Below are 12,191 nucleotides of genomic sequence, written 5' to 3'. Positions count from 1 at the left end.
CTAGGGGGTACTATCTTATTGTCTAACCCTCATGAATCAAGCCAGGTCTCAGCAATAGCTACTATGCTGGGGTCATGATCCATTAAGATGTGTTCTAGCTGAAGCGTTTTTTTGGCAATGCTTCGAGCAATAAGGTTGATCTGTAGGAGGTTTTTTGTTTTTTGTGAATTAAGTTCACGTCATTGTTCAGAATGCAATACATTGCACGGTACCTTGGGCGCAAAAAGTTAAACTCACTGGTCAATATCGGAGTCCCAACTGTGCGTTACTTCATTGATTTTTTAGCTTGTCGTGCTATAGGAACACCTTGTCCACATTTCATTTCTTTGCAGCTGCAATCTCTCATAGCTTCCCACGGATAACTCTTACGTTTTTTTCAAAAAGTCCTCATTAATAAAAATTTGAAAATTTCTACAAATCTTCAAATTTTTATTAATGAGGACTTCATTAATAAAATTTCTACAAATTTGATGGCCTTGTTTTGTTTTGAGCAAGGTCCCCCACCAACCCATGTGTCGGCTTGCTCTTTTGTTAGCCATGGCCGTCTATCTTTTTGTGTCCTTTTTTGCTTTGTTGTCCAAGGTTTTACCGACGGTCCTGTTATTTTGTTCCTTACCGTCTATACTTTTCTGTGTTTTTTTTTTTTTTCGTTCGGGTGTTTAGAAGTTCGAGGTTTTTGCAACGGTCCTGCTGGTTTGTTTCGGGAAAGGGGGTTCTAGTGTTCGTTGTTTGTCTTAGCCGGATGTTCGCGTGAATTGATTGAGGTTCAACCCATTCTCTTTCGACTTTGTGTCAAGTCCTTTATGAACTTATGCGTTTGCGTAAAGAGTGTTCGAACTTTCCTTATCTTTTCTTTTTTGGTTTGAGGGGACAGTGAAACCCTCTATAAACACGAACTTCTGTGGAATAAAATTATCCTATGCTTCAGACTCTCTGTTGTGTTGTCCTTCGTCTTTTCCCCAGTCTCGGGGGTTTGTCTAAAATTATATTAAGCCTTCTCCAGCTCGTTTTGCGCCCTAACATTTTGTTGAATAACAAAAATTTTGGATTCCGGTTGTATCTGGCGGTAGCTTGCGCAACATAGTTTGCCGTAACCAACTATAATTTTGAGTTTAGGTAGGAATCGAATGCTCCAATGCACGCGTAAATTCTAAATTCCAAAGAATATTATGCATAATATGCAATATAAAATGAAAATCACCGCACTGAACAGGGAAACAAAGGGAAGAACCGAACGAAAAATTTATTAACGCACAAATATTTATTGTAACCCCACAGAGAACCGTAACAAAAATAACTGTTTTGCAGGCGTCCGTAAAAATGTGTGCTCAATTTCACCGTAAGGATGAGCATAGGAGGAGAAACGAGAGCAAGCTTGACGCTTCAAAGGTTTGAACGAAGTTGTAATGCACATCAGGTCGTAAAGTGAACGCGTCGTTCAAGACAACACGTTCGTGTTCGTAGCGTCAACTCGGTCGAATTTATGGGAAGCAGACAATAGCTTTCTGGCGACGTAGCTGACGTTCTAGAGACATTTTAAACACTCCACATACTGTAACCATCTCACCTTGGCCACAAAAAAGAACGTCAAGAAATCCACGCGACGACCGCAACAGCCTGTCGCATCCTATCATGCACCTTGGCTGCCGTTATGGCGTGGCTGGCGCGACTGCCAAATCATGTGTCTTGCCAAAGCCGCAGTCGCAGTCGCTGTAATATTATTGAAAACGTTCGAAGCGAATCCAGAACAAAAGCTCATCGGACAAATCTCACCTATTCTTTTCACACACCCAGACAAAAGCTCACGAAGAGAGAATTTCATGTTAGTCTTAACACGAGTGCTGACAGCTTTGGTGCATGCGTGCGACACTAAAGTGGAACGATAAATAATAATGAAAAAGTAAGAAGTCGAATATACAAACTGAGTTGTAATTTAGCGCGTTGTGAGTTACTTTTTTTTTCTGGTGTGCGTGTATTTTGAGTGTTGCCCTACTGAAAAGAAAGATTATTCAAATCTATATTAGAATTGATATAGAATATTCAAAAACTGATATGCGACATATGAAACTGATATCAAATACCCTAAAACTGGTATGCGACATATAATAACTGATATGCCACATACGCCAAATGCTATGCAGCATACAAGTTCATATACGACTTAAATAATAACTTATATGGCTTTCATATCAGAATTTGCAGTGTGTCCAATAAACATATCAGAAATAAATAGATACGCTTTTTTTTCAGTATACGACGTCCCGCGCGGGCAAGCAAACACGTGGCTTGGAACCGCAGTGGAGCGGCTTGCTTTATTGGCTTTCAAATAATTACGGCATGAGCGTTTACTTTTTACTTAGAGATTCATCCCCTAAGCCGTTCAAAATATTCTCAGATGTATGACATTGTTGAAAATAAATAAAAATGTTGGGAGTAATATTTGTTGCTTAGTTGGTCACCCAGAAAACCCGTGCCTTCTGAATGACCATAATGAAAGGCTGAAACGCAGAGGTCAGAAGTAGTTATCGGGTGTGCTGTTGCATTCATGTTTGTTGCGCCGTATATGTGTTCTGCTCAATGTATATGTTCAGCAGTGTAAAGAACCACCCAATAATTTCTTCCCAGCCCTGCGTTTCGGCCTTTTATAATGTTCGTTTTGAAGGGACAGATTTTCTCGGTGACCACCTAAGCAATAAATAGCATTCCGAGCATGTTGATATTTTTTCAGTAATGCCATAGAGTATTTTGAATGGCTCAGGGGATGAATCTCTTAGTAAAACGTAAACGCTTATTCCGTAATTATTTGAAAGTCAGTAAATCAAGCCGCTCCACTTCGGTTCCAACTTCCAAGCCATCTGTTTGCTTCCTCGCGCGGCACGTCGTATATTAAAAAAAAAGTATATGAATGTATTTCTGATATGCTTATTCGACAAATCTTCAAATCAGATTTTATATGATATAAGACATATCACATAAGCATACCCTTTCTTATATGTCGCATATCAGTTTTTGGGAATTTTATGTGTTTCATATATCACACATTAGGTTTTTTGAATATTCGATACCAATTCATATATAGATTCACATAATTTATTTCAGTGGGGTTTAAACTGCCCAAGGAAAGCCTCTACGGCCGCAGAGATCTCGGCCGTGTTTGTTTTCGCATAGTTAGAGACCAATTTTTCGTCAGTAGGTCTATCACCTACTGGAATGTCTAATACCACTGTAACCAATCTGGGGTAACTAAGCTCTTCGAGCAAGCCAACTGATTTAACCGTTTAGGTGGGGAAGTTATGAATAACTGAAGAATCAAATTCTCACGAGTCGGCCTATGCACTACTTGCTCTGGATAACTCGACTTACACAAATCTAGAACTATTTCACACTGTGAAACATTTTTACGGCCAGCTTTTGGTTTGTATGCAGCCCGGTCAATACCTGGAAAACTAAAATCGACTCCGAGAAAAACTGGATACATAGAGAATTGTGGAGTGACATAATCAAGGGCTTTACTCATTTCATCTTTAAACAAGACATGTTCGTCTGGTGAACTGTAACATGCACTGATTATGGCATAGGCAAAGGAAAATTTCACGCGAACAGAAGCAATTTCAACATCTTTATGAAACAAAATTGGAGTGATAGAAAAACAGTTTCTGATAGCGACAAGGACACCACCGCCTCTTGATTGACTGCTGTCTTTTCTATAGATTGCGCACTTCGTATTTATCAAAAAGGGCATTGTTGTCTACGTCACTTGAAAGCCATAATATGAGATTGTACAAATGATTTACGCAAGGTAATAGCAGACCTAGTACAAAAATAACAGGTTTGATTAAGAGGTTTTCACAATCTCCGTATTATAAATATAAAAAAGATACTCGCTATTTTTCATGTTTATAATGGCGGAGAATACGTCTGCGGTATCAGCGGGGTTCAAAACCGTAGTTTCGCTATTGCGGGAAATACTACATTTCGTATTACTGTTATAAGCACTATTCCAGATCCTCAGAAAGTAGTCATTGGACTTAGTCGAAATTTCAGTACCGGAAATAAATCTTATTCTCTAATATCAATTTAGCTATGGCTTTATAGTAAGATGGGTTGCGCAGAAGAGAATTTAGACGCTTCCAGACTACATCAGGCCGGATTAAAAAATATGCGTCAAATTTAACGACGAAAGGCAAGCCATGCGTTCTTTGTGCGTGTGTGTTATTCTACTGGTCCTCGTTCTTTTGGCGCTTTTAATTGACACAAAGACCTCATGGTCAAAAAATAACTCGAATATGAAAACGGCGGTGACGACGATGTCGACGGATTTAACGGTGCGAGAAGTATTGTTCGGCCTCCTGATATCCTACACCTTAATCGAGAAAGATCCCCGACAGAAGAGACTGCGCCATTTGGCGTAGAAGATCACCACCTGCCACGGCTGCACTTAAAAACTGCTGTGCCGTCTTGTTATAGGTCAGTCGACACAAAGACAAGCTTGGTTTTTTTCTGCTCACAGAGCGAATCGATGCAGTACTCGTAGTGTGTTTGTGTTGACACTTCAAAGAGATATCCAAACGGAAAAGTCAGGTGAGATACCGATCCATATAAATTGAAACGAATAGCGGTCTACCCAGTTCAATTGATCTGAAGCATTGAAGTAAGTTATTTTTGTTAAACATCGCTTGATGGATAGGAATAGCGCTTATAACCACGCCGTCACCGTAGCCACCGACGAATTGAGAAGTGCAGGGCCTAGCGTCCCCTGAGCACCATATCAGGGACGACAAGAGAGTCAATGTTTGGGCGAGGTAGTGCGTATCGAGATGCTGTCTATCACATTTTTTTTTCCTCTCTGATTTATTTTCGAGCTTCATCCCAGTCTCGGGGTTTGCAGACCTTGGTCCTATTAGGGAGTTTTAAGATAGCGTGCGCAAAAGCTTTGCGTACTCAAAGAATAGCGTCGTGGCCACTGGATACGCGTTGCATGCTAACCGTTTTGCGCCTTTCGTGCGCTATTTTAGCGTACTCTATTTACGGGAACTTGCGTGCGTACGCAAACAGTCTTTGCGTTCCTCCAAGGAGAATACGTGTTGCGGGAAAAGTTGGCCAAAGCCAAGACAAGCACTGTTCAAAAATGGCGGTTCCCGGGAACCACGGCTGCTGCCGCATTGGCGGTCGACGTGAGCACGCGACGTCAGTGGCATCATTGCGCCTGCGATTTTTAACAGAAGACAGCATTGCACTCCTACGGGAGTGGCACGCCATAAAACAGCTTGTAAGACTCCACAAGGTGGGGTGCAAACGCCCGCAACTTGCTGCTTGCGTTGCGCGAAAGTTTCTCGGCGATGAAAGGGAGTGTGAAGCTCAACACACGAGTCCACTCTTGCCCAGGGCGACGCAAGCGAACACTACCGGTCAACCTCTCGCGCCGCATTCTCACATATGCACGCATATAAAATGTTAAACCGGACCATAGCCTCCTATATACCGAAAAATACCGGCAGATCGCCCCGAGAAGCGGCCGCCGAAATGGAAGAGGTGGAACGGCAGACAAGGGATGAGAGGAGAGCCTAGGGTGCTTCCGTCCGCCAGCCGCTTTGTCGACAGGGTGAAGACACCGCTCTCGCCAGCGCCATATTGTGGCTATCCTCCGGATTGGCGGAAGTGGACGCTGTGTGTCCGCTAAGCGTTTTTGAGCAGAAAATTGAGCCGCGACTTGTTAAAATTACGCACATTGTGCTTCGAGTGTTGGCCCTGAATAATCACACTTTCATTGACGCTCCATCAGCAAAAGAAAGTTACAAGCATACAGCTCGTGCGTCGTGGATCTTAAATGCAAAGCTATTTCCTTCTCATTCGTAAATATTTTGTTTTGTTGCGTTTTCGGCATTTTCACTGCGGGTCCAAAAGGCGGCTCCACTCCTTCTTGACGCTCAAATTTATCCGAGTGCTTATTTTAATTTTATGAAGTATTTTAGGCGCTTCATTCAAGTGGTAGCAGGGTATGTAGTATCTTTGCCGGCACTATATCAACCATCATATAAGCTTGAAAACAACGATATCAGATGAAATCAAGTGCATAGACGCAGAAGAGTCGAGTCAATGCCATAAATGTCGAAGCAATTTTAATTTATAAAATAACAGAAATTTGTAGATAGTACACTCCTACTCTCAACTAGCACAAAGCGCTTTTTCACACAAAATATTTCATTTCTACGGGAGATTTGCATCGGCAACAGTCTTGCTACCATAAGACTCACTTGTCGCTTCCACAGCGTTTATCCACCGCACATAACTGCGAAGCCACATCCATACAAAGCTGTTCAACATCCCCGCACCTTGTCACGGTGAAAAGGAAAAGCCGATTTGCTATTTTGGATGACCTCTTGCACAGTGGAACACAGCACCACGACATGACTTGCTGAAGACAGCCCTTGGTCTTTCACTCCGAGTGCATCACACGCGGCTGCTGCTGCTGCCGCCGATACGGAGAATAGCCACAATATGGCGCCGCCGCGGCGCGAGCCTGGTCAGAGCGTGTCTCTACCCTGTCAGTGGAAGCGGCCGGCGGATGGAGGCACCCTTTGAGAGCCACGTGACTGGCGCCCCGCTGCGGCGAGGCACCGAAACACACTTCTGCCGAGCGAACAAGTGTGTTTCGGGTCCTCGGCGCTGCAAAAGCTGTGCTCTGACGTCCAGGTTCCCTGAAAAATGGCTCCTTGATGCTCTGTGCTACCATATCCTCGGGCTCCAAATTTGCGACCGGGCACTCTATGGCTCTGTCGTCGAACTGCCAGGCTTTGTGAGTATAGAGGAGGCTATGACTGGACCAAATATCTTTTTTTCCCTCCCTAGTAACAGCATTTCGTGTGTAAAGTAACATCTGTTACTGTATCTTGGTGGATTTGCGAGCTCGAGATGCTTGGATTCTCGCCTTTCGGGGGATTAAAGGCTATTTTGAAATTCTCTTGCGTAACCTGCTCTGACGCAACCGCAAAATGGAGAGCTAGCACGTGCTAAAATTTCGTACGTTTTCCAAAAATTCCTTATTATCGCTCCCCCGCGAATGAAACAGAGGCATTAGCCGTCAAGAATGCTAAAAATACAAAGCAAGAAGTCTAATCATAAAATATCATGTCCTGCATTTAAGCTTGCAATTACTATACGTTTATATAATAGATCTAGTTTAGGAAATGTGGACAGCGAAGCCTAATTTTATATAGTCATACCTAGACGCGATCGCATTCAGGAGCTCGTGTCGGAGGAACTCCGGCGTCAGCATCGGCGTCGGTGGGGCGGGAAAATCCTGATTGGTCGATTCCTGAACACTTCCGGAAACAGATATGTAAATAAATGTTATCGGTTTCTGTCTCACGTTGCAATACGTAAGATGAAGGCTCCAGTACACTCTGCGGGTAGTGAGTCGAACATTTTAATATTCTACAGTAAAAAACAAACAAAAAACACGGTGCTGCGACCCCTTATTGTTGCTGAATCTGTTCTGAAAACGATTTTGGATTCGGGTTCTTCCCTATGTCCTACGCCAGGGGCTCTCAACCACTGACGTTTCGCGGACCCCTTGTAGATCCACGGAGATGATGGAGGACACCGTTTGTGGTGAGGGAAAAAGGAATGTATAGGTTAATTATGACAATGAGTTAATAAACGGATAAAACTTGGGGCTTGTGCGAATAAACTTCTTTGATTGGCACACACACGAGACAACTCACCCGAAAATTGGAACGTTTATTGACCACCTGAAAAATTCCAACTTTTATTGCCGGGCTTGACTGATGAGGCAGAGCTTCGCGGACCCCTAGAATGTCTTCATGGACACCAAAGGGTCCGCAGACCCCCATTTGAAAACCACTGTGCAAAGCAATCACTGAACGTTCATCCTTCTATGCTTCAACGGGTAAAAAAAAATATTCTTTAGAAAAATATTTGACTAGTGACGACAATTTGCATTATTACCGGTTAACTCTCAATACGCAAAATAGGCTTATGTATCTTAAACTAAAATTAATTAATTAATTCTGGATGCATGCTAAAAACGCGTCCTCTGTTTCCGCCACTGAGCCTTGCCCAGAATACCAAATTTCATCGCACTACTAGAGTTCTTCAATGCGCAACTCGTCATGAAACTTCGGCCAAGGCTCAGTACAGGGTCAAAAATTTTCGCTAGGTGAGCTACAGACCTAGGAAGGGCATTTTTGTTTTGCTATTGCACCATGAGTGAGCCACCCCAAATTCGCTTTAACAATTAGTTTTCCAAAAACAATTTCTTGTGCACCGACATTTTGATACGCCTGTAATTGATCACTCTATTCAATCAGTGATTCGTGATTGATCCCTAACAAGAAAACTTACAAATAAACTTTTCGCCGCTTGTTTTTGAACTAAACTATGTTTTTCCAATCGAAAAAAGAGCCAGCAGAGTAAACATGCCGTTCGCAGTTCCTCTACTCCGCGGCGCTAGTAGCGCTAGTCGCGGCGGCGCTAGTTGCGCTAGTCGCGCTAGTCGCGGCGGCGCAAGTCGCACCAGTCGCGGCGGCGCTAGTCGCGCCAGTCGCAGATGCCCTAGTCGCGCTAGTCGCGGTGGCGCTAGTCGTGGCGCTTAATTTTGACAGTGAAGAGCGCATTAATAGTAATTTTGAGACAAGAAAAAGGCTAAGAATGCTTTTATATTGAAGATTCTTGCAGACATATGTAAGATTTATCTGATGATTGAGTGTTCGGAGCCGAGGACGCTTACATTAACAAGGAGCGCTGTCAGTGCGATGACGTGTTTTTCACGATAGATGGGTGACTCATATAGATCGGGTTCGAAATTCGAACACACTTCATGGTTGCCAGATTCCCACCAATGCTTACTAGATTGGCGGCTCCTGGCCCCCTCGTCGACGCCAGCGCTGCGCGTGGTCGAGTACCAAGCTCTCCCATAGCGTGCCGGAAATTGTTTCGTGGCCAGTGATTTGTCTTTGGTTGACAAACTTTATTACGAGAACGGGAACGACGCCTGGCACATGGATGTTGTGTGGAGTAGGGTTAGTAGCACACATGGGTGTCAAGGCCGGTCCGTGAGAGAATACAGAGTGCCACGAAGAAGACGCCACCAACCATACGTCTCTAAACACATAATACGTCCTTTTTCTTTTGACAAGAAGAAAGTTTATGTGAATTATAAGAAATCAGAGTCCACACATTCAGCGATACCTTGCTGGTGGCACAACTCGACGGCCTGATCGAGTGGTTCCGGGTATGCGAGGCTGCTGGGCAGGACTTTGGCGACGTTGATCGTTGGACGCGAGTTGGTAGTAGTCCTCTGGGGTCACAGTGCTTTTCCACGTGAATGGTCGAATGTGGAACCAATTTTTTTCTGTAACAAACCTGGTCTTCTGCTCTGGCTAGGTATGATCGTGACTGTGGCCCGACTTGGATCACAATTCCGGGTCTCCATTTGTGATTTCGACGGAAATAGACTCTCTCGCCTTGAGTCAGAGGACGTAGTGGTTTGCTCTGTGCGTCACCATGTCGGTGTCCACGCTTTTGGCGGAACTGAAGGCGTGCTTGAGCCTCCTTGATGTTGTAGTGAGGCTGCAGTTGCTGCAGTGCAGCTGGCTTGAGGGTTCTGATCCTGTGGCCCATCAGTAGTTCCGCTGAGGACAGTAGCTGAAAATTCGGTGTGTCCCTAAGCTCCATAAGAACAAGAGACAGGTCGTCGCCTTCCTTCAGTGCCTTGGTCACGTTGTCTTTCACTGTTTAAACTGACCTAGAGGAGAACTTGGGTTATACGTAACGTCCCAACTCTTGAGAAACCCTTTGATTGTTTTTGAGTTGAATGGTGGGCCGGTGGTCGCAGACCACTTCTTCTGGAATGGCGAATTGAGCAAACTCTTCTTTTAGGGCTGTGATCACTTTGGTAGCAGAAGTGTCCCCCATCTGCTCTACCACAATGTACTTGCTGAAGTAGTCCACTACAAGAGGTAGGTGACACTGTGGAGATGAAAGAAGTCAATGGCGACGATTTGCCATGGTCGTGTTGGAAGCCGTCTGTCTTCCAGGGGCTCTCGTTGGTTCGACCGCTGGTGTTACTGGCAGAGTTGGCAGTTGGAGACCATTCTTTTGATGTCGCTGTTGATTGTCGGCCAATAAAAGGTTGCGCGTGCCTTGTTTTAGTAACAACGATGGCTTGATGCGCAGTGTGCAGTCGTTTCAGAGCATCGCGCTGACAAGGACTGGGAATGACAAGTCGTGTTCCTCGAATAATGAGGCCATTTGATACGTGCAATTCATCCTGACAGTCCAGATATGGTTTCGCCAGTGGATCAACGCTGGGATGTTTCGGCCATCCACTGCGAATGTACTCTGTGACTTTCTGAAGTGCTGGGTTCTTTTCAGTTGCAACCCGAAGCTCCTGTAGCTTCTGTGTTGAAGCGGTGATCAAGGTAGCTACCCTACGCTCTTCTACGTCTGATGTCTCAGCACGGACCGAGGTGTTTAGTGCACGTTAAAGGGCATCTACAACTGTAAGATGTCTGCCTGGCACATACACGAGGTGCACGTCATACCTTTGGAGCCGCAGAAGCAGGCGTTGTAGTCGGGGGGTAATGACGTCAAAGTACTTTTCGGAAAGTCCAATCAGTGGCTTGTGGTCGGTGTGGACTTTCACAGGTCTGCCATACGTGTAAAAGTTAAAGTGCTCGCAGGCAAAAACCACTGCGATAAGTTCTTTCCCAATTTGTGTGTAGTTTTTCTGAGCCGGTGTGAGCAAGGATGATGCGTACGCAACCGGTGGGTTGTTTTGTGGGAGCACAGCACCGAGTCTATACGGACTCGCGTCGGCAGACACGATCAAGGGCTCTTTGTCGTTGAAGTTGAAGAAACCGAGTGAAGAGCCAGAAGGCTCTTCTGTCGGTGGCAGTTTCTTTCCATTTTAGCGTCCCAAACCCATGCTGAATCATTCCTGACGAGGGCTCGCAGCTGAGCAGTTTCCTCAAATAGACAGGGGACAAATTTTGCCACGAAGCTGACAGTGCCTAAAAACCTGAGAAGCTCTTCTTTTGTTGTGGGAGCCTTCATAGAGGCGATTGCTTGCAGTTTCGCTGGATCTGGATTTAGAACATCTGGTGTAAGCAGGTGTTCCAGGTGGCAGAGACTCGAGACCCCAACCTTCATTTTGGAGGTGTTCAGCTTCAAGTTGTGGTGTCTTGCTTCCTTCAGTACCAGTTGAGCTTTCTGTTGTGCTCTTCTATGTTTCTGGACGTAATGGGATGTAACATTTTCGATTCTCGAGAAGATACCGTCCATGGCTCGTTGAAAGAGTTCAGGTGCACTTTTAAGCCCAAAAGGGAGCCGCAAAAATTTTTACCGACCCCACGACGTAATGAACGTGCACAGTTTGGAGCTGCTTTCATCAAGTATTATCTGCCAAAACGCTGACTTTGCATCCAGAACTGTGAAGACTGTGCAGTTGTTCACGTGGGGAAGGAGCTCATCCTGTGTTGGTATGTGATAGTGTTCACATTTGATTCCATCGCTCAGTTGTCGGGGGTCCAGGCACAGCCTTAACGTGTCATCCTTTTTTGTGACAACCACCAGGGGGATGACCCAATCTGTTGATTCTGTAGCCTTTGTGATAATCTCCTTCATTTCCATTTGGTCAAGTTCATGCTTCCCTTTGTCTTGAATGGCAAGACGGATCTTCCTAGTAGCTGCGACGGTGGGCACCACATCATCTTTGTGCGTGATGTAGACAGTGCCAGGCAGTTGCCCGATTCCTTCGAAGACATCGGAGAAGGAGTCTAGAATAGCGTGGGTGCTGCTGGGTGGGGAACAGTCTTTTCTGGTTGTGCCACTGGTCTGCTCACTGTTCACCGAGTGCACTTCGTTCAGCCGAGCGATCAGGTGTCCCGGCATGCTGATGCTCCAAGGACTGGGTCTACATCTTTTTTCGTCACCAGGTATTTAAAAGTATGGCTCTTGCCATTGACGAGTGATCCAAGTTTGCACTTACCCAGAACTAGGAGTCGACTGCCGTCGTATGTAGAAACTCTCACATTGGACACGGTAAGTGTTGGCTGTTGTTGGCACTTTACGAGTGTGCTCTGGGGAATAACGTTGACATCAGCTCCTGTGTCGAGCCTGAAAACAACATCCAGCCCAATGATGGTAATAGTTTCCGTCCATTCAGATAT

Source organism: Ixodes scapularis, unplaced genomic scaffold (assembly GCF_016920785.2).
Source record: "Ixodes scapularis isolate PalLabHiFi unplaced genomic scaffold, ASM1692078v2 PGA_scaffold11__112_contigs__length_91849675, whole genome shotgun sequence".
Lineage (NCBI taxonomy): Eukaryota > Metazoa > Arthropoda > Arachnida > Ixodida > Ixodidae > Ixodes > Ixodes scapularis.
The sequence above is the reverse complement of the archived record's forward strand: the minus strand, read 5'-3'. Positions refer to the sequence as shown.